Source organism: Aquila chrysaetos, chromosome 2, assembly GCF_900496995.4.
Source record: "Aquila chrysaetos chrysaetos chromosome 2, bAquChr1.4, whole genome shotgun sequence".
In the NCBI taxonomy this organism is placed as follows: Eukaryota; Metazoa; Chordata; class Aves; order Accipitriformes; family Accipitridae; genus Aquila; species Aquila chrysaetos.
The window spans coordinates 20,273,715-20,296,846 of NC_044005.1; the positions used below are offsets into that span (position 1 = coordinate 20,273,715).

Consider the following 23,132-nt stretch of genomic DNA (forward strand, 5'->3'; position numbering starts at 1 on the left):
GTTTCTGCTTTGAGAGCATCTCCAGTGGCCGCCATGCCAATGGCCACCCCTCCCAACTAGGAAACAAGCCTGGAAAAGGAGCCCGGGGCTGGGTTTATTCCACACCTTCTGATTTTTTGTCAGTGCTTTGCTGTAAGACTTTGCCACAGTCTTAGGCAGTCAGTAGAAAACTTTCAACCGAACAGGATGAGGGACCTGTGTGTCTTAATGCAGGAATCCTGTGCGATGGGAACACCTCCATCTCCATGTCACCAAAACCACCTGTAAAAGGAAAGCTGTAACCTTGCTCAGGAAACCCCAGGTTTTTATATTCACTTTGGAATAAACTGAGCCTGTCCATCCATTGAAGGTGCGAGCATCAGGGAATCAACAGGAGGTTATGGCCACCTGCACAGACAAGTAGTGACCAGGGATATAGCTAGGACCGAGGTGGGGGCAGGGAGAAGTTTCATGCCAGCAATTTTTACAAATGAAAGGACCGAGCTGCTACTTCAACTTGTGCTGGCTTATCAAAATCCTTCCTGAGACAGCAAGAAAAAGGGGCAGAGGAACATTTCCATTCCCTTCTACCAGTAATGCCGTATTTGCTAGAGATACAGAAAAACATTCCTTTTTTTTTTTTTTCCCCAAATCTTATCATCAAAATTCAGAGTTGCTACTTTTTGTATATTGTTGACCTCCAAAGGTTGCAATATGCTGGTGCAGAATCTGGGTTTCTTTGTGTCCCTCCCACACCAAAGCGCGTCGGGTCTGGGGCTGGGAGCCCTGTACAGTTGAGTAGTGGAGTTTGGGTAGGCAGGAAGAAGGGTTGGCAGGACACAGCTCTCATTCTGCCCTCTGTCCAGACTCGGTGTCAAGGAAAGGATGTATCGCCTTGGGGTAAAAAGATCTCATCCCATCCCGAACCAGTCATTCCTACATTCTGGCAAAATAAATCTAAAGGGATAAAGCTAGGCTGTTCCTATAATCACTACAGCAATCGCATGTACCTTGAGTTGTCGCTCTGTAGGGTTGGTTGGAGAAAGGTAAATTTACAATGAATAATTAAATGCCCTTTACAGGCTTGACACTTCCCCGAGCGTGTGGCAGCGCTGACGGCGCCAGCTCCCTCTGAGACCCTGCCAGCCTTTGCACTCACAGACGGGTCCCAAGCTCGCTCTCACCCGCTTTCATGGGAGGGCCGGAGAGGCAGCAGGAGGAGGCTGGCACCCCGGTTGCAAATGGGTACTGCAAGCTCTCCTGGCGTGGGGGAGTTTTCTGTTTTCAGCTGTAAAGAATACAGTTTTACGAGGTGCCAGGCCTCGGCTGGAGCTCCCGGTCGGTAAAAGGGTGACAAGAATAACAGTTTTAGGTCTGCATGTCTCAGTTTTCAATACGTAGAGAAGACTGGCTCCAGTGGCACGAAGGTCGCTCACGGTTGCAACGCGATGGCCGAGGAAGGCAGCCAAGGCGTGCAGGCATTCACCGGGGGTCGCGCCCCTCCCGGGCGGCGGGACGGGGACAGGGCTGCCTGCCCGCACCACAAGTCGGCCGGGCCGGGCCGGGCCGGGCCGGGCGGGCGCCCCGGTGGGGCAGCGGGCCCGAGCGGCGCTTCCCCTGCGAGGAACGGGAAAGAAAATGTGGGACCGGCCATCCGCCGCCCTCCCCCAGCCCCAGGGCAGCTGCGTCCCCACGCACTCGCGGGAAAACACCCCCCGGCAAGCGACACCCGCCAGCCCGCTCCGCCGCTCCCCCCGCGAAGTTTCCTTCGGGGAGGCCCGGGCAACGCAAGAAAGATAGGGGGGGGGGGGGAGAGCGGGGAGGGGAGAGGAGGGGAGGGGGGAGGCGAGAGGGCCGGCGGGGCGCGGCGAGCGCCGGGGGTGGGGTGGGGGGGCGGCAGGCGGCGGCGCGGGCTGCGGCTGCCTCCCGCCGCGGGGCGCGGAGCGGGGCCGGCCGCGGGGAGCACCCACCCCCGCGGCGGCGGCGGCGGGAGCCAAGGGCCGCGGCGAGGAGGTAACGACCGCGGCGATGGCGTTTCGCGGTGTCACCGGCAGCGTGCGCGTGTATGTGAGGGCGGGCGGGTGGGTGCCGGCAGTCGCCGCCGCCCCCGCGCCCCGTCCCTCCCGCGGCGGGGAGCCCCGGCCAAACTTTTGGGGCCGCTGCGCCGTTGGGCGCCGCGGGCGGGGAGTTAGCCTAGTCGGGGCTGCCCCGCGCCGCCGAAAAAGTAAAGAAGAGAGAAAAGAAGGGCGAGAAGCAACAGAGAGCTGGGGAGAGAGGAGGGAGGAGGGGGCGGGCGGAGGCGGCTGCCCGGCGGCGGGCAGCGGGGGGCGAGCGGGGGACGCGTGCGGGGCGGCCTCGGGGCCGCATCCCGGGCGGGCTGTGCCCCGACAGCGCCGGCCCCGGCTCCGCGGGGGCGCCCGGACGTGGCCCTTTTGTCCCTGCCTGTGAGATCCGTGCCCGCGAAGAAGCCGCTCGGTACTTCAGGGGCTCCGTCTGTGCCTGCGCGCGCGCCTGAAGGGCACCCTCTGGTAGGGCTGGTCTGTCAGAGCCGCCAGGAAGGGTGTTTTCTTGTTTTCACGTCGTCTCTCCCGTGCTTGCTGTTCTTCAGTGCTGACTCTTAACTTGTCTGGAGTTACGGTGAATTAATTCCTGCACGATATATGCGTGTGCCCCTGCCCCCTGGAGAAGCGTTTCCTTATTAACCTGCCAACTACGCTGCGGTCAGTTATTATTTATATTAGCAAAAATATGTCTGTGAAAATCTGTTTGCACGGCTACGGCACGACTGCTCTTACAAGCCAGTCTACTGAAACTTTAATTGCAGCAGGCGATGTTTTACTGTGGAGCCATTTACGTCAGAGCAGACCGTTTCTCCGGTGGGATAACGGCGTCTCTTAGACAATCGTTTTTCACGCAGGGAGAGCTTGTGCTGTTTCACGGGATGAATCAGAAACAAAAATGAACAAACAATGAAAACGAGTTTGTGTGGTATTAAAAAACCCAACGTGGTAACGTCTGTTACGGGCACGGTAAATCAGGCAGCAAACCCCCGGTTTTCTCCAGCGTAGCCCACATATCAGCCGGTAAACAACATAAACTGTGATCACTTTGCAGCCAAAAATATAAGGCCTTGCAGCCCTGGCTGCCTGAGCGTTACGTGTCATTAAAGTAGCTCTCTTGGAGGAGAGGGACTGTCCCAGGAGCTGTAAAATCTATAAACACTTTTCTGATTGGTTTAAAAATTTAGACACAGGAAGCGGATGGTATCTAATAACAGACAAGTGGAGACACTGTTGTCATGGAAACTGAGAAGACTACCCCCCCCCATTTATTTAAAAAAAAAAAAAAAAAAGTCTGCATATCATCAGAAATGCCTGCAGACTGCCTTGGCTGCTGTTGCCTTTCCCACAGCATCTGTTGAAACCTGAGAACGTGCCTGTCAAATCAAGGTCATTTTACAATAAAACCCCCTGCCGCCGTCTCCCCTCTTTCCTCTCTGGACGTTGTCCCGCACTTTCCACCCAAGGAGGAGTTAGGGAGACAGAGCCTGCCTGCCCCGTGCCCACCGGGCTGCCCTCCGTGTGGTGGGTGTCCTGCCCCAGCTGCTGCTGGGGGCTGCCTGCTGTGGGTGGAAAGGCTCAAAGCGGCAGGACCAAGGGGTTTAAAATAAATAGTAGCGAGGGATGACTTTTTTTTTTTTTTTTTTTTTAATCAAATGACCAGGCCATGTTTCTTTTTGTGGGAATCTATGGACCTGGGAGAGAAAGCTGGGATTGATTAGATCTCCCTCTGTTCCTCCTCATTTCAATGTTATATTAAAATGTAATAATTTGGACTTGAGTATTAAGGCCATTTCACAACTCTGCCTCACCTGGGGAAAAAAAAAAAAAAAAAAGAGGCAAATGGCTATGGGAAACCCTGTGCAATTGCTTTTAATAAAAAAAAAAAAAATCACCATTTGGTTATAGCATGCTATTTGAGGACAAAAGCAGAGATACGAGAATAAAATATACTTCATTACTGATAAATGCAGCATGAGAAAATCAGACTATTATTGTGGTAAATTGAAGTTTTACTTTGCTGGACTATTGAAAGTTTATTGTGTGTGAAAGGAGAGAGCTATTTTGCTTTTGGAGCTGGAGAGAAGTATTTCACAGCAAACTCACAAGAAAGGTTTCAGTGTTTTTGCTTATTTTCTTCGGCAGCAGCCGTTGATTTCAGATGTTTGTGATGGAGACATGTCTTTGAGTATTCACTGTGTTTTCTCCAAAACATTTCATTTTGTTGCTCCCTTTAATCTTCATTTTGCAGTGACCAAGCCGAGGAGAAGCATTTGAATGCTTCACCCACTGTATAAATCATCGCTTTGAAACCTTAAATGACCGCTTCGACCTCTGTTGCCTCTTTGCTTGCATATTTCACTTTTTGCATTATTACTTCTTAAGAAAACCAGCGGCTGGTGAGCAGGCCTTGTGCATCAGGAGGTAAATCCTGCAGGGTGCGGAGACGAAGGAGCTCAGCGCCCTTTCCGCCCACACCTTTGGATCTTGCCATCCGAAAAACCCAAGGCCTGGCTTTAAAATCTGGCTGTCGGCAGAGCAGCCTAAAGGGAGGGTAAAGTCAGCGGGAGCAGCGCCTGCTTCTGGGCGAGGAGTCCCCGTTGGCTGCTGGGCTGGGCTGGCGCTGGGGTGCAGGAGCTGCTGGGACCCCCCTCCCCGCGCCGGGGAAAGGCTTGGGGAGTCGGGCAGTTGCTCGTTTAATCCAGCTCACGTCTGATTAGCCAGATGCTGCTTTTAATAGCTGTGGAGTTCAAATGGAGAAAGTTTGGCTTGGTAGCGAAAGTGTGCTTGCTTCTAGAAGTGAATTTCCTGTTGTCGGGAGCACCCTTATCTGCAGGAAGGTTCGCCGGCAGGAAGTGTGTCAGTTACTTGTTTTTGCACAGTGAAGGAAATGAGCTGGATTAGGTACTTTCTAGATTTACCCTCCATCATCCTTCATGTCTGTGCTACTCTTATTTATCTCTAATGGTTTTAGTTTGTAAAAGTTTTATAATGTCAGTTGTTCCCAAGGGAAATACGAGAAATTAAATGCTTGTGTTGTCCTGCCATTTTTTTGCTGTTATAAAAAACCACCCCACCAACCTCTCTGGGCCACATTTTCAAAAGTATCCAATTTGCAATTTATACCTTTTGAGCCTCATTAATTATACTCCGATAGGCTTTTTTTTCTCCCCCCCCCCCGCTTAGAATGAGAGATCAAAAAATGCACCAGTTATTTTACTAATAGGAGCAGTCCTTACACTTCTGAACTGCCTTTCATCATGGATCATAAATCACTTTACAGAAATTCATTTATTAATATCCACAAAAGTTGTATGAGCATAGGAAGCCAAAATGTAGCCTTTCACATGGACTGCCCAAAGTTGCAAGGCAAATTAGGAGCAGAGCTCAGAGTCAAATTAATTATCCCTTAATTAGCAATTGCTAATGGATTAAAACTTTGAAAATGTGTCTGCCTTTCCTGTGTGCACTCGTGCTAATGCGCCAATGCAGTGTGTATGTATTTGGGATGTCGGGTCAGGGGTGAGAATATAAGCAGTGGTTCCAGAAAATACCAGTCGTTTACTGGTCCCTGTCCAGCGTGGCATGGCTGGGATGCCAGGTTGGAGGCTTGTAAGATTAGACGCGGCTTTGGATGAAGGTCCAGACTAAAGGCAAGGGCTTGGGTTTAGGTCTTTGTGTTCTAGTAAGCAGGGAGGTTCAGGGAAATAAATGTTATTTCTCCGATGTTGACTCACAACGGAGAATTTATGGTGTTAAGCTGAACTTTCACAGAGGGTTTTGAGGAGGAAACGTGGAAAAGTTACATAAACTTGTAAGAAGCTGCTTGGCATGCTGAGTGGCTTCAAGTAGTGATTTTTGGCACAGGAGATGTCTTGGTGTTAGGAGCTGTTCCTGGCAGAAGAGGCTGCCAGGGCTGTCGAGAAGCCTAAGCGGGGCTGGAACGGGACTGTCCTGGCTGATGCTGGAATTTGCCAGTTCATGACTTCAGACGTAATACAGTGCAGCACGACTTTGGCCACAATTTTGAAATATTTTTAATGAAACCACATTTGGCTTGTTACCTGCTCTCATGGCCAAGCCAAAGTAAAACTGTAACAAAATAATGAAGAAAAAAAAAAAAAGGACTCCAACAAAACAGCATTTCATTTAAATGTAAAACTTATGGCTGAAGCCATCGCAGAAGCGATCAGCTGATTCTGGGAAAGCAGCTTGAAGCTCTGCAAGGCAAGGCAGTTTTTGGGAAGCAACTCTCTCCTAGGCTTTGGAAATCCTACTCCATTTAAGGTGCCCAAAGTTGAACTGCCAAGCATCAGGGCAACTCAAACCCTCCTTAACTTCACTGTAACGCCACTGCCTTTAGCAGTCTTGGGACTTCAGTTGATCTGGACTGAAGCTGGTTGTCTAGCTTAAAGTTTGCACCTTGGCTGCCTGCGTAGCCCACAGTGGAGCGAGGCTCCCTGTGCCCCAATTGTGCCCCTTGAGGATGGGCGCGAAGTGGTGGGATAGCCCCGCTCTGGAGGTGGCTGGTGAGAGGGGACTGGGGAATGGTTAAAACTTGCCATGGCTGGACACATGACTTTCAGGTGGTTCAAGTCGTGTAGGATCACCCTCACGTTAGCCCAGGTGTTGGTGGCCGCTTGCTTGCCAGGGGTCGGTTTTTCCCCACCTCTCTCGGGGAGGAGCAGAAGTGACATTAGGCTCCTTCAAAGCTCTCCATAAAGCTCATCTGTTCCATAATGTCTGCAAAAATTGGACAGGCTAAGTCTGCTGGAGGTGAAACTTCTGCTTATTATGCTGGACAGTATTTTGTCGCTTTTTTCCTTTTAATTCTCTGTCTGTAGTCTAAGACTCTCTTTGCTGGAGATGGTCTTTCTCTCTGTCAACACTGACGGCAGGACAGATGGATGGCAAGGCTGTGTGATCTGTGGTCAGCGTTGGTAGTTGCCACTGAATGGAAAGATGTGCCTAGCTGTTGTTTTTTCCAACATAAGCAGGAATTTATATTAATGCTAGCCGATACAATGAAATTTCCTACACTAGATGTTTCTACCTTTTACTGAAAATAGGTTAAAACCAAATAAAGATAGTTATTATTTAAGGGCTGGGATGGTTTTGGCCCACACCGGCTTCTTCCTTTGCTCACCTCCCACGTGCTGTGTTGTGGTGGGACCCTGTACGTGAACTCTGTTTGCTCAGGCTGAGTGTGAGGTTCCCCAGTGGGAGCCTAATTGCAAACTGCTTACCTGCCACCTGTTTGCTGATAAAGCCCACTCGTGATGTCTGGGCATATTTTCGTTGCAAGGAAAATACACCAGACTTCCTAACAGACGGGGCTTTACGTACAAGGCAATCCAAGCTAGATTCTGGAAAGCATTTCACAGAATGTCAGCTTTATTGGAAATTGCTTCTTAATACTGTACGGCAAAGCTGTTGCTCTTTTTGGTGTAGTTCTTTGCAAGACCTGTGCCCGCCCTGCTGAACCAAGGAGCAGCTTCGCGTCTTCTGTGACCCTGTCTCCTGTCTCAGGCTCGCCAGGCTCCCCTCTCCAACCCCTGGCAGCTCTGCGGCTCCCTGGTATAGAACTGCTTTTTGTTTTTTCTCTTGGGCTTTGTAGAGAGGCCAACCTTTTCCCTGGATGAAGTCGGCTTCTGGCACAACAAGCAGATGCGAACTCCCCAGCCCAACCCATCCTTGCAGAACTGTGCTCGGTGTTACTCCCCTCAGTGAGATCTTCTCGTTGCCAATTTAATTGCTGGCTAGGCTTGCTGCGGAAAGGAGCGGAGACATTAGAGGGGTTACAAGAGGTTATTAGAGATGGGAGGAAGCTGAAAGTCTGACCCATCCAGATTTAACTGGATTAAATCTCATTTTACCCCCTACTCCAACTTGTTTTGATCTGGGTTTTACAGTAGATCATTTGTAGAAGCTACCCAATTAATATGTAAATTTTAACACCAGATTTTATAAAGCTTTTTTGTTGGAGGTGGAGAAGGGATCCAAATGTTTTGATCCTATTTTTATTATTATCTTCACTGAGTTTTTCCTCACTCTGTGCTTTGCAGAGAGGAGCGAAATTTTAATAATTCACTAATATACTTTCACTTCATTAACATTTTATCATTCTGGCATTGTGCATATGGTGAACTCCTTAGCAGTCTCATTAAGGGCCTGATCTTGCCCCCATACTCTCACATCCCTCCAGGTGTGGAAAACCCTAAATGCAGGCGCTATTGTGCTTTTTGGAAAGAGCTTTTTTCTTTTTCCAATAGATAGTAAACTGAACAAAACATGCAAAGGTTTTTTGGTTTTTGGGGTTTTTTTTGTTTGGGTTTTTTACAGAATGGAAACATTTGTACAAAGATAGCAGCGATGGTTAGGTTGGAGCCACTAAGTGCCAAGCCTCCAACCGTTACAAAACTTAACGGTGTGGTCCAGAGAGCATGAAGACACACGGGTGTTGTTGTTTGCATCATTTTACACTGCAACATGTTTGGTTTAAGCAGAGGTTTATACTGGTATTAAAATGGTTATGAAACTTCCAGGTGCCTTACCTGGGATAGCACAGTGCTTGGTATTAGGATGGCACAAGTAAGATGTAACACTTCAAGTAGTCTTGGTGATTAAGTATGTAAGTTTGCAGGTGTGTGCCCACATTGTGTTAAACAAGTGCTTTTTAATTGTGTCCCAATCTGAAATTGGGTGTTGAACTTCCATGGTGACTCTCCTTCCTTTTTTTTTTCCTTTTTTCTTTTTTTTTTTTTTTTAGCATAAAATAAGCCTCTGAATTAGTACATGATTTGTTACTGCTAATTAAATACTGTAAGCACACCAAATTACTTCAGGCATATTCAGAAGGCATAAGAAGCCAAGCGTGGCTGAGGAGTGGACAGTGGGTAGGTACAGGAGGCTTCAGAGTGGAAGGGAAACTTCTGGGTTGTGAGCAGTGGAGAACTAAGGGCCAGGTAAGAATTTCAGGAGGTTACGTGTATTGGAAAGAGTGTGGCTGTTGGAAGACCGGAGAGGACAAGAGATCACAGTAATAAATGCAGTAGATGTTGAGGGACCTGGCTGGAGGTTTTTACTTGTCAGATAGAATATATTTGCTTTTAGAGGCACCAGGACAGAAACTCATCTCTTGTGAATTGGTAGAATGCCGTTGGAGTTAGTGGAATTACACTGACTTACACCAGTTGATGGTCTTTCCGGTGGTATTACAAGAAGAGTGAAGATGTGAAGGATGGGGAAACTGGAAGAGGTTACAGGCCAGAGCAACAGGGAGGATGGAAGTTTGTTCAAAAGTGATAGAGAGGCCGGGCAAGTGAAGAAAGATCAAAAGGTCCATTGCAGCTATATTGGGTTTGATTTGATGACAAGATGCCCAGCCAAGAGGTGTCAGCAAGGCAGGTTGAGAGATGGGCTTGGCTGGAGAGGAGAGTCGGCGGCGGAAAGTACATTTCTCACTGGCAGGGTAGCGATGGATGTGTGAGTGAATAAGATCACGCCCAGTGAGTGGGGGGGGAGGACGTGGAGGTACAGAGCCATCGCTGGACGAGGGGCGCCAGAAGACAGCGTCTCATGAAGCCAAGGCGGGACAAAAGTCCTTCAGTCTGGAAGCAAGAATAGAAAAACCTTATCACATATTATTTAGGGTTGAGAAGAGAAAGGGAATGACATTGACTTCTTTAGAGATGTGAGCCCTGAATAGTCTCTACGACAATTAGTAAATTTTGAAAAGCTGAGCTATAAATAAACTACATCTTAACTGGTATGCCTCATTTTTTTTTTTTTTTTTCCTCCCTGTCTTCTGTTGTTGCAAAGTAGTCTCATGTAACGGTGCAGATCAACGTCCTGGGGATAGTTACGGCAGCATCACTAATGGACGCTGTGCTGCATGGTGCTGCTGTGGCTGCTCTGTGCAGAGCTCGGTGCCGCGCTGTTCCGGGGGGTGAAGCGGCCGTGTCAGCCCTGCTCTGCGCTGCGCACCTCCAGCTGGGTGCTGTGCTGGCTGCAGTCGGGCTCCTGGGGTAGGCGTTGCAGTCAGGTTATTGCTCAGGAAATTCAAACAGGTGCCGGGAAGTCACAGGGTTTTGATTAAATATACCGGCGTTGTAGCTGTGGTTGCCGGACCCCGGTTATTAGGCCCCGTGGGGGGGCGCGGGGTGGTGCTGAACCACCCGTGGGCCCCGGGGGCCCGGGAGGCGGTGGGTGGGTTCCCCTCTGGTCTGCCATGGCTGGTGGGAGCAGGGCTGGGGTGCGGTGAAGACGGTCTGAGGAAAATAGCACAGCTTCAGCTTGTGTTGTGACCGAGCGGGAGATTGCAGCCTGGACATATATCACCACGGAGCAGCTTTGTGCAAGGGGGAAGAAAGCGCAGATGGGAAAAAATGAGGTAAAATGTAGGAAAAAAGAGGTAAAGTGTAGAAATTAGGCCTGTGTGTTAGGATGGTCACCCTTGTCCACAAGCAGGTCTCATTACTGGAGCAACTGCAACCCATTTACAGTCCCGGGTCCTGCTGCAATGACTGGAAACAGCCTGACTAGAAATGAGACCGGTTTAATTGTACCAAGACAAGAAAAATAAAAAAACCCTACAGCATCAAGTAAAGTGCATTTTAAAAATCCTTTTGGTTTTTGTAAGCTGGGGTGCCATTTCTGATGGGTGGGGACATTCCCATTCCCTGTTCGTGACTGGTGATCTCTCTGTCCAGATGTGGCCAGGGGGATAATTTCACAGTGTTAGTAGCAAAGGCTTTTTTACCAGAAAAGCTGTGTTATCTTTCGTTAAGGGGCTGCATGCAACAGCCGTTGCTACGCTGATAAGAATAGTATCAGTCTTGCCCACTTGCCCTTTCTCCCTGAGAGGGTTATGTCCCAAGCTGGTGGACTCTGCCCACGCCCCGTGTGGGCTGCACTTGGTTTATTCAAGCCAGGCTTCCTCCCTTTTTGTTTTTTTGTGCAAAGTGCTCTCTGCTCAAATGAGGATGCCTCTTCATGGTGTGACGTGGGCAGTTCAGGAATTGCTTTGAAATCTGGAGCAGATTTTTTTTGTCGTAGTAATTTTCATTCCGAGTTTGTGTTCAGTCTTTCTTACTACTATTAACTACCGCTAACTGTGTGTGTGGGTAAGAGCTGGGACCACAGAGCAGCAGGGATCCCAAGCACCCGGCTCTGTCATGGACATAGTGTGGAAAGAAGATTTTCTTTCTGACCCCAAAAACCTACACCCTAAACAAGGTATTTGACGCAAAAATTACTCCAGTATAGAAGTCTCTACACCAATATAATTATCTGTCCTGCTTTCATATTTCACATGCTTTATTTAAGTTCCTGTCACCTGCTAATAGCATATGAACATTGGGGAAATTTGGAGGGTATGCACAGTATTATTGGCATTTCTCAAGCAGCTGCTACTGGCCTGCTTACGTTCAGTGGATTTCTTACTGTCAAAAACACTTTCAGCACATGAATGAATGGGCAGGAAACCACCTAAATATTGATTAATACAGACAGAAACTGCCCTCCCAGCTCTCGCTCATCCAAAACAACAACAACAAAGTCAGGCAGCAGGATTCAGCTCATGGGCTGTTGGGAAGAGCTTGTTTTATTTTGAAAGTAGAGCTTTGTTTTGACAGAGACTCTCAGGTACTAATGCTGGGATTGAAACTTTTGTTTCAAACGCAAAGGACAAGAGGTTCAGCCCAGGTGCAACATCTGTAGGTGAGAAAGTGCCTTGACTTCTACAAATGTTGAAGCAAGCAGCATAGCACTTTGGAAAATCTAGCCATTCATTCCTTCTGGTGCCAGTATGGGCATGAGCGCTGGCAAAAATTGAAGCTTGTCCCTTTGCATGCCAAAATCTATCAACTGTGATTGTCTTAGCTGATTTCAGTGAAGTTTTTGCCTGAGCAAATAACTTGGTATTTTATCATGTAGGTGGTTGATATTTAAAGTCTACCTCCATGTATTCATGCAGAGCTCCCATGGGATGCAGTGGCAGTTGCATCTGATTTTATGGATGCAGAAATTGATGCTCCATTGCCATCACTGATATAGTGATGGTGATGGTGGTTATTATTAATTTGTATTCCAATGGCAGGTAAACAGTGTTAATATTTGGCTCTTCCCCAGCTACCCTTGCTCTCTCAAGTGCGTTCGCCATTGGTACCAAAGGTGATTTATGTGAGTATTCCCACTCTGACAGTGTAAGTGATGCACATACGGCTCTTTGGAGCTAGCGGATGAGAAGACCTCTTTATACACAGATATGTTGCAACATAGATTTATATTGCTGTAACTGTGAAATCTGTATCTTGTTATGAACAACATGCAGCCCATTACTTGTTTGTACAAAATTCAACACCATACCAGCCAATGAAGTGAGGAGCAGAAGGCCAAACTTAGCCCCCTGGGTGCAGTGTATTGGCCTTTACTGACATGCAGACCCCTAAGCCCATAGACTGATCTCGAAGTCTTGTGACTATGGGATCAAATGAAGATGGGTTGTCAATGCGTTTGTCTTGTGGAGATAAACTCTGATGTCTAATGACTGAACCCAGGTAGCAGCCTTTCCCCGAGTTAGCATACTCATAAGGTCTCTGTCTTGGCCACTGTGATTTACAGAACTGCAAGAAGCTAGTTGTCTTTAAATTTAAATTTGATTGGCTAAACCTACTAAGGAGGAGACAGACAGACAGATGTGGACAGCAGGATGATTGAAGCCTTTTTTAATAGCCAATAAAGCTAACCCTCTTCCCCTACAGTAGCAGCCTAAAGAACTGCTTCGTCTGTGAGCTGCAGAAGAAAACATGGTTAGATTACAGAAATGCATGTAATGAGTTTATTACAATGCATTAATTACCACTGCCAGTAGTTATCTTTCATTGTTAAAGCAACTTCCCTCAAGATAAAATAATGAAACATACATTTTCTTTGCCAGTCAGAAGCTCAAGAAGAGATTCCTGTTCCACTTGCTATCTTGTGGTATAAAGTAATGCAGCTCCAGTGGAGTCAGAGGTGGGTAGCTGGGCAGAAGGCAGCTTACTTTTTTACTAGAGAGCTTTAATGCAACATTGTTTTATTTCTGTACATTAAAGTTAATAACACAGCATGTGTATTTTGAAGTTAAGTCTTTCTAGGATCTCTATGTTAAATAACTGCGAACAAACTTTATAGTCACTCTATAGGGCCTCACAATATATCATTTTGAGCTGCCTTCTATCTATTACATTTTATCTGCCTGCAAAATCCATTTCTAATTCTGGCCATATCTCCTTTGCGATCACTTGCCAGAAATCTATTCCCAGGATTCTCCTTATTTTAGTGAAATATCTCTGCTTCAGCACCTTTCCCAAGGTGGCTGATCTAATCACGGCACTATCAGTTATCACTTCTCATTTCCTTTGCTAGCTCTGTCAAATGCAATGCACAGCCTAACAAAGTGACATTCAAATACTCTCAGTGACCAAGGCTATTTCCCTCTCTTTTACTCCGCAAAACTGGAATTGTATGTGACTTCTTAAAACACGTCCCCTTCGCTCCAGGAATGTGACTTGTAAAGCAAGCTGTGAGAAGAGTTAATATTAAGCAGATGAAATAGCTGCCTCTGTTTATCACAGGTAGGTTCCATTTATAGTGACCATCTGGATATTAAACGCCACATCCACGACCTCTTTTTTCAGGTAGAGGAGAGCAATGCTTCATTCCTGCCAACTGGCAAGAGAGCCCTACGTTGCCATCAGAGAAATAAAATTTGTCACCTCCCTGTTCCTAACCTCCATTCTTGTCAGTTTATATATACATGTTTCTCTTTTACATATGAGTGTGACTGTATGCAAAGGTCAGCATATACGAAACAGAGTGCTTGTGTTTCTCAAGTAAGGAGTCACCGGTGTAGTGGGACTTTCTGTTAAGGTTAAATGTGGTTTCTATGGACACGGGTCCAGCAACAGCATCTTTTTTTGGCTTCTATTTTTTTTTTTTCCTTGGGTGACAAACCTTTTAGTGTTATCTTAGATTGTTATCACAGACTAATACTTGTTTTAATAAGTGTGTGGCTGACTACTCCATCCGCTCTGGAAGATAAAGTTATCCATGTGCGTCCTCACAGCCCTTCCTGCTTTGTGCCATTTAACACAAGCTGTCAGGAGCCCTGCTTTGCCGCAGTCTCATTTCTCCATTGTTTTTTGCGAGGGACGAACCCTAAATCTTGCTTTTTTGGAGAAAGCAGGGAGCGAGCTCTCACCAGACTGTCTAGGAGTGTGGGGAGAGCCCAATCCATGCACCCATCCTGGCTCCAGAGCACCATGAAGTGCAACACTTGCATGGTGCTGGGAGTTTACCATGAGCAGCACAGCTCTGAATTTCCTCTGAAATCATACAATCTGGGTTTTGGGGTTTTTTTTGGTTTTTTTTTTCCCCACTGTGTGAATCAAATAAACCCATCTTGCCGTCTGCAGCAGATCAACACACATATTTTCCCTGTAGCCTGTTACAGGTGGCAGAATTGAGTTTATTTGTTTCAGACAGTGAGGGGAAAAATTAGGAAAATGGGTTTTAAGCTGACAAAAAGAACCAGTCTGATTTGTTCTTTATGGCCCAAGGTATAACACCAACCAGGTGCTTTGTGTTTTCAGTTCTTTGGCACATATTTTGATGAGCCATGTCACAGCCTGGCGAGCTTCCAGGGCAAGGTGTTTGCAGTCCCTTCTGGCTGTCCCTTGGACGCTGTTCCTCCGGTTGGCTGTGGAGATGCAAACTGGGGAGCATCTGCCCTAACAGGGGATGGCAGAGTGAGCTTCTGTGTGTCCTTAAATGGTCATTTCCAATATGGCTAAATAACAAGGATGGCGTCTAATGGCTTAAAAAGCTGCTCATTGCTGCATTTTTTTCTAGCTATTTCTTCACTGTAGGAAGGTAGAGAAATCTGTGTTAAAATAATAATTAAATGCTGACAGTACTAAATTTCCACCCAGCATGAGTTGGCAGCAGTTGCAAACCAAAACATTAGGTCATTAAAGAAAAAAACCCACCTGATTAAATACCTCTGTATGTTTTTCTGATTAGCTATTCTTAAAAAGAGTGTGTGGCTGTAATAGAAGGGTGTACTTGACAGCAGCGATTGCTTTTTTGGGGGAAAGGTAAAATACTCAAGTTTTAATGTGTATGTATGTGTGTTTGAAAGGATTTCTTGCTGATCTTAGCTATGGGGATTTATATCTTACTAATCATCCATTTTTAAAAGCCACCATGAAATCTCCCTGCCAGGAAATATGTGAAATCCTCTCAATATTATGTTTCTGGAAAGAACAGTTAACAGTGACTAATGCTCGGGGTTTTGTTTTGGTCTCTTTTTCCTCTTCTCTGGCTAGACAGAGCTGATTTTGCTCTTGAGAGTCAAACATCCGTGGTGGAACCTGCTGTAGCATTGATGGTGGTGAAGCACTACGAGGCTCAGGGGCTGGCTGCAGTGTGCATCCTGCAGACATGCAGATAAAAGGGTTTCTGCCCCAAAGAGCTTGCTGGGATGGGGAGGTATGTGAAGGCAGGTGAGGATTCAGAAGGGGAAGAGGGGGTAATGTTGGGAAAAGAAACCCCTGTTTACCCCACGCCCACTCATGGCCGGAGGTCCACTGCTCTCAGAGGCAGGCTGAAGCTGGCTCCCTTGACTATATTTTATTAAAGCACTGTTGGCTGAGGAGACTGCAAAGTAAAAATTGTCAAAAGGTGCATTTACAGACTGCCACTTTTTACCACCTGTTTCCTCCTTTGATGTGCTCTACCATATATCTGCTCTGGTGTGCTCCATAGCAATGTTTTAGGGGCTGATACCTACAGCACACGTATGTTTGGAGCTCCTTCCAGGTCCTCTTTAAGGGATATTGCTGGAGCTATTGAGGAGGGGAGCATCCAGTGCTGGTGGGGACTTGGGTCACTCTCTCAGCAGGAGAGTTCTGGCTGCTGCTGGCCCCGTGGGAAGCCCTGGAGCTTGAGAGGGGTTGGTGCATCGAATCGAGCATCCCCTCTCTGAGTGCCGGCAGCATCTCTGAAAGCTGTATGACCTCTGTGGCCAAGACACACTTCCCAAGCATGTACTGAGTGTGGAAGGACATCCTGGCTGCTGTGGCTCCTGCTCCTGTCGTATCAGAGCAACTCATGGTCTGTGGTGCGTGTATTATGGTGCCAGCCCTGCAAGGCACCGCAGGGTCGTCCTTCCCTCTCCCTTCCTTCTGGCCCTTTCTTCCACACTTACATTTGAGAAACCAAGGTACAGAGGGGTTAAGGGAGAGGTTTTGTAAATTATTTCAAACTATTCTGTTGTTTGAAGACATAGCGTAGGGTAATACAACCCTTTGTTGTATTAGTATACTCCTGTCTGCACCCAGAAGTTGCGTATGAACAGCAGTCTCACAAACGTAATTTCTGCTACCTGAAAGACATAGGGAAATGGTTCATCTGAAGGAGTTTGAAGGAGGCTCAGCATCATGTGCTTACAAATTTACTCAGCACGTTTACTGGACTCTTTCATTTTTCCCCTGGGAGCTGTATAAGTTACCTACATTTTTTTTTTCTTCACTATACATTCCAGAAAGCAATTTCTCAGGAAGAGTGGTTCCAGTTTAATCTCCAGATTATCTGTTGTTTCTTTTTCCCCCAAGATAAAGCAGATGAATAATCAGCTAACCCTAATTCAGGCAGAGCTGGGGACTAAGTATGGGCATACGTGTGGGGATCCAGATCTGAGGAGTGCTGCTTTAGGCTGCGATGTTTCAGCTGTATAGCCTGAGCACGTGAGTTGTTTGGAGGTGAGCACAGGTGCTCCAGCGAGCCTGGCCACTGCTCAGGAGTTGGGTCCTGAGCCCCATGGAAACACACCAGATTTGTAAAACACGGCAAAAGGCATATTTCTGCAAATGTTAGAGTGGTGAATTTTTTGCAATTCAATGCAGCGACCAAGAGCAAGAGAAAATTTTGGCCCGTATTTCTCTCCTGTACGAAGATGTGCCAAGCAAAGAACAGATGGGGTCAGGGGGCTGCCTGCGGCTGTCTGAGTCTCGGGCTGTCTCCACCCCAGCCCTGGCCGGAGGCAGTGACCCGTTCTCGCTTACGTCTGCTGCCTTTGCTGCCCTGAAGCTCCCGCCTCAGCCAGAGTCCTGCAGGGTGGCATGTGCGATGTGCCCCGGCTGGGACATCCCTCCGCTGTGTGCTGCAGGGGAGCTAAAGTCCCTCTGCGTCGGGACCCTTCCTCATGAGAATCGGCCACCACTAAACCTTAGTGACAGAAAGTGGCTCTGAGCGCCTGGCCCTCGTATCTCCAAGTTCATTGGGTCCTTGTAGTGCTAGCACCAGGTTGAGACAAAGTATTTCTCTGCTGACATTAATGTGCTTGACCCTATAGAGCACAAGGTAGCCAAGCAGTTACAGGCCGTTAATCTCCAATTGCTCTTGTCAGGTATTATATTCATTAATCCAGGGCCAAACAGTGGTTTAGTTGTCAGCGTAGACCACGGTAAGACTTTTTTTAGCTCCTTGGTTAGTGCCAAGTTAGTATCTAGTTAGTAGTGTTTGCAACCGTGTGGACAGATGCCCTCAAATATAGAGTGCTTTGATATGCCAGGCTGTGATAATTGTGTATAGAGGGGTGTCCTTTTGTAGCTTGAATTGCTATAAAAGGCTTCAGTAGCCTCTCTCTGGCAAACTGCTGGTACCTATAGTTGGGAGTTTGAGCGAGTTTTGCAAGCTCAGTGCCACCGTACACATATTGATCTGTGGCTGCTCCTGAGGTGAAAACTGTTTATGTTTTAATACATTAAGTTCTGCTTGCACCATTCTGTATGGAAGTCTTGTTTTGAAGGTATAAGAAAAACAAGAAGAAAGAATGTTGAGATGTTTTAACACAGCAAAAAGCGTTTTCTTCCTACACAGTGCCATTTCAGAGAGGGTACAGCTTCTCCTTCAGTTCTGTTTCGGTCTAGGTCTCTCTCTTCTTAGATTTAAACATATGCTTATATCAGTTCCTCAGCTGGCATGTATCTGTTGACATAGTATATCTACCAACAAAATGCTCTTTCTGTGTTTACACCTGATGTTTTTCCTGTGCGCCTTTAAACTTAGCAGATTCTTCAGGTTTTAAACATGGTCCTTTAACAAAGCTGTAACATATGGGCTTTGGGGTTTTTTGTTTTCGTGAGAAGAACATTGACATAATTACCAGTAGGAAAAGAATGAGATTAGGAAGTTGTTTTTTATCCTGACATCTATAGGATTTCTTGCATCCCATGAAGCAATTGCCCTTATTCAGCAGATGGGGACTGTGATGCTCCAGGTGGCTGGATATCACCTAGCAGTCTGTGGCACACCTGGAGCAAAATCCAGATGTGCTGGTGTCTGTGAAGTGTTGTCACTGCAAGGCTTGCCCTTCTCTCAGGAAGCTGCCTGCAGCTGTCCATGCTGGTGAGGCACGCAGCATGCTCTGGCTTTGCAGCTGGTGCCGCTTTAGATCTGGAGCAAAGTGGGGATTTCCAGAAGCGCGTAGGTAAAGATGGAGCACACATCCATGGAAAATCCATGTGTGTCCAGGTAAGCAGCTGAGATCACTTGCAAACAGTCACTCTCCTCAGCAGAAACGGAAAGGAGCACGTTTGGGAACTGTTGGGGCTCTTGTGCCTGGCCATAGGAGGCTTGGCTTTCAGATTTTATTTGTTTGTGGGATTTTGTCCTAGCTGAAATAGCATTTGAGGAGCTAGAGTAGCAACTGTAACCTCTGTTCAGGCCATCTGCAGAAAAGATGTTAATTATCAGAGACTCGGATAAAATCCTTGTCCTAATGAAGGGTCTTGATGACTTTTGAGGATCCTGAGATCATCTGTGGTAGGTTGACCTCATCACCTCTTAGATACTATGAAAGACACTGTGGTAGGCCACAGGAATGTAGTTCTCTAATTTTTGTTCTCTTGATTGTCTCTGTTGTCCTGGTGGTGTTTTTTGTTTTCCCCCAAAATCTAAGCATTATTATGTTTTCATCCTATGTCCCACATATGGATTCTTCTGCTAATGAAGAAAAGAAAATGGTCATGCTCAGATTTTTGTCCTTAAAAAACAAGACCATCTTGATTTTGTTACATTTTTGGACAGGCTACAAGGGATAAAGTTGAACTTTTCTGAGGATAAATGGATACCATCATACCGAGAGTTAACTAAGTGCAAAGTGATTTGGAAATAAGTTTGGTTTTTTCCCTATAAAAATTAAAGGCACCAAATAAGCTGAAGTGATTTCTGATGCAGTGCCTGGGATTTTTTTTTTTTTCCCCAGTTTTTCAGTTATGTGCTACGGAAGAGCCAGTTTTTGAAACTATGTCAAATGGAAGCAAGGAGTGCTTAAATTGTGTAGTTTGGGTGTAAGACTTCAAGCTAGTTCAGCTGTTACTAGGACCACTCTTAAATAAGTCCTTTAGGCTGATGTAGGTGACTTCCTGCCATAAACACCATGCAGTTTCTATTTTATGTGGTTTGATTTCATTAGAAAAATTCTACTCAGTCATCTGCCCTACTATGATTTCTTTGCTTATTGTTTAAAGGAACGTCTATTGCAACTTTTTTGCAGGCCGGTACGATACCAGCTTGGTGCTCAAGACCTGCTCTCATGCTGCAGTTGTTCACACTGTTAGGATAAGGCAGTCACGGAGGATTCCCATCCCAAGGATGTGTCCTCTGCTACTGCAACTTGGGGACTGCAATCAAACAGGATAATTTCACCTGGCTGGGTCCGTGGGGGTGCATTGACTTCGGTTACAGTACTGGGGACTGTGTAATCGGCAGTTGTGTTAATGAGAATAAGAGTTCAAGGTGTTTTGTCAAATCTGACAGTGAGTTGCCTGCTGCTTGCTTTTTCTTCGGCAATTCATTGTAAAGCCATAGCTACAAGTTTTACCTTCCACAGAGATGTTCCTATTTTTTGCCTTTCCTAGGCAAGCTAACCAGAAATTGTTGGAGCCTGCTCCTATCTGTTGCTCATATCTATCATCATGCTGTACACAGATATCCTGTCCTCTTCTAAAATATGGAAGATTTCCAGTTAATTGTCTGGAAATTGGGGAGGGGGTGGGATTTTTTCATATGGTCTTCTTGTTACTCTCTTGTGTACAGCTGCTCGTTGTTTTGCGTTAACTGGTCATACTTGAAGATTTCTGAGAAGAGGATTGATACTGTGAACCCTTAAAGAACAAGATTAGATGAGGTGGAACTGGCTTTGATTACCACTTTGGTCTATGATGCTGTGCTCTTTTCACTGCAGCACAGATGAAAGCATATGTTTATTCGTAAAATAAATAATGATCTGATGCTCACCTGAATTTAGCTATTGGAGGAAAAAGGTTTCCTTAGAAATGAGAAGGCGATTCAAAAATCTGTGTTGGGCATTTTAATTGCAGCGTGCGATGAATCCTTTGAAGTTTTATTACCTATTATATATTTGATTCAAAAGTTGCCTTTTGCAATAGCTTAAGGTTTTTTAGTTGCCTGAGAATATTAACATTTCTGTTTCAAGCTTTGAAAGAGCAAACTTTCTGAACATGATTATGAACATTAGGTTAATGCATAATCCCCACTCAGAGGTTCTCCTAGATTTCCATGTGCTTGTTTAGAGGCTGTTCAAAGGTGCTTAGCTTTAATTGCCATTATGTGAGCACACAGAAATAAGGACCCAAGAGTCTTATCAATTATTCTGTTCATAAATTCATTTTTAGATTGTCTCAGAGCTGTTCTAAGTTGAATTTACATTGAAGTTACTGGGAGGTGTAAAGGTTTTCATCTAAATGGGGAAAAGGTTCCGTTGTGTCCTTATTTAAATGCTCAGTGGTTATACCTTTTTTGGTCTTAATGTAATTGGTGATGATTTTTTTTTTTCTGTGACGTTGTTTTTTGCAGGTATTTTACCTGCCTTGCATGTACATGTGCAAGCTTTTAGGTGCCCACATAGAAATAACAATACAGGTCGGTTTAGAAATGGCACACATGACCGAGTTTCTATGGCTTTCAATGAGCTATAAGGTCTTAAATACTTCAGTTGGAATGGAGAAAGGACATTGCCTTTTAACTGCCTTTGAAAATGTTACTTCGAGGCCTAGAACTGGGGCAACATAACTGAAAGGTGGCTGGACTTGCATCTTCCACCATGCAAGAGAAGCCTTTCTGTAGTCACAGTTCCTGCTTCAGTGTCTTCTTATCTAAAGATCTGTGAAGTCCACAAGGGAATTCAGAGTGAGTAATTGTTGAATAAGAAACTGGAAATGTGTTTCTAGAATGCAGGAAAGCACTAGTGTGTGGGGAAGAGCTCTCTGGTGCAGCCTGCTCAATACTAGAAGGTCACAATAAGATTGAGAGAAAAAAATCAACCATTTTGTGCATTACACTGCAAAACAGAGTAGAAAAAATATTTTTACATGGTTGTATTGTAGAATCAAAAATTGACTTCTAGAGATCATACAGAAATACCCCGTACTTAATGCTGTGTGTTACCCAAATTATGAACAGCTTTCTGGCACTGAAGATACTAACATCAGCATCAATAGCAATGAAACACAATGGGCTAAAATCTGTTGCATTAGAAGAATTCAAATGGTCTCTGACCTTGCTTGTCCCACCCATGTGCATCAGCTGTGCATGGGGTACTCCAGAAGTCAGGCTCCGTGGATTTGTGGTCTCTTAGCTAATGACAGCCAATAGTCCCCTTATATGTATACTGAAACGAGTAACATGTGCTGGCGAGGAGTACAGAAACACTGTTTTGGGCTCTGCCACAACCAGACGTTAAGAGCCTGAGGAACGCCCCAGTCAGTCAGAATTAGTTTGTTGAGCCCAATGCGGTGGCAGATGCTGCCCAGCATCCTGCAGCCCTGTCCCCGCTGGTGGCCCCAGCCCTGGTGGTGGGTGTTCATGGTCCCCTCCCCGGCCCAGTCCCAGCAGTAATGTCCCTGCTGCCGCCTGGGGCTGCTTGCACTGCACCTGATGCCGATCTTGGAGAAATAAATAATGCACACGCGGTGTGGTTATCCTCATCAGCTTCCTTCGCCTGCCTTGCAGGTCTGAGGTTCTTGTCCTTCAAGTTACTAGGTTCTGCCCAGCTCCTTGTTTGTACCTGCCCAAAGCCTTGTGCGTTACTGTATTCTCGGCGCGACGTTCACCCCATTGGCATGATCTGCTGCCTTAATCTCCGATTCCCATTCAGCTCTTAGGTCATTTTCCATTTTGCCTTTTCATCTTTTTTTTTTTTAAAGAACTTTTTTTAAACTCAGGGGTAAGTAAAACATTTTATATATATATATATATATATTTTTTTTTTTTACATTACATATTTTTTGTTTAGTTAAAATTCTCCCCCTTTCTGATAAAACGCCCTGTGTGTGTTTTGTGGAAGAAGATTGGTCAGTTTTTCAGTAAAAAATTTCAGTTAGAATAAAGCTTTTAATCTGCAAAAAAAACGAGGTTCTGTTTTTGGGTCACAAGCCCGGTACACATTTCCAGGGTATCATGAAAAACAGTCACCACCAGATTTTCAGAGTTCTCCAGGAACAGCAAGTGCAGTTTGTCATGAATCCTGGTTAATTTATTCCCCATTCCATAAATGTTATTCCCTACCAGTCCAAAGGCTGTCATTACGCTGCTGTCATTAACCATCTGTTTAGCATGTAAAACTCCTCGGGGCAGGGATCGTATCTTTGCTTTGTACTGTGTAAAGCTGAGCCTGTAGCTGACACTTGAGAAACAATTAATGATAATGCAGCTCAGTAGGGTACTTGGATACCAAGCTAATAAGAGTGGTATAAATGCCTGGCTGGATCGGATTAGAGGGAACTTCTGCGTCCCAGTGGTGCATCTCCAGCAGGTAAAGGGAAATAGTCTTAAAACATCATCTGACAAGGAGCAGTGAAGAAATAGATGGCATTTCTGAAGGATGCGAAAGAGTCGAGGATGCAAGAGAATCAGCGTTTGGGCATGTATCTGTGTTTTGCTTTATTATTATTATGAGATTTTACCAACTAAATATTTTTCTCTACTATAGAATAAGGGATCACTTCAGAGCATTAATCTCATTAG

The 23,132-nt window shown here is 46.0% G+C and overlaps 1 protein-coding gene across 6 annotated transcripts in view; it reads left to right on the forward strand.

The window, feature by feature from the left end:
• Window positions 1-1,892: 1,892 nt before the first annotated feature.
• Window positions 1,893-23,132, forward strand: part of FOXN3 (forkhead box N3) — a 214,955-nt gene continuing 193,715 nt past the window's right edge. For all 6 annotated transcript variants that reach the window (XM_030030235.1, XM_030030294.1, XM_030030282.1 and 3 more), the window contains exon 1: window positions 1,893-1,992. The gene's annotated coding sequence lies outside the window, so the exon portion shown is untranslated. The remainder of the gene's footprint in view (window positions 1,993-23,132) is intronic.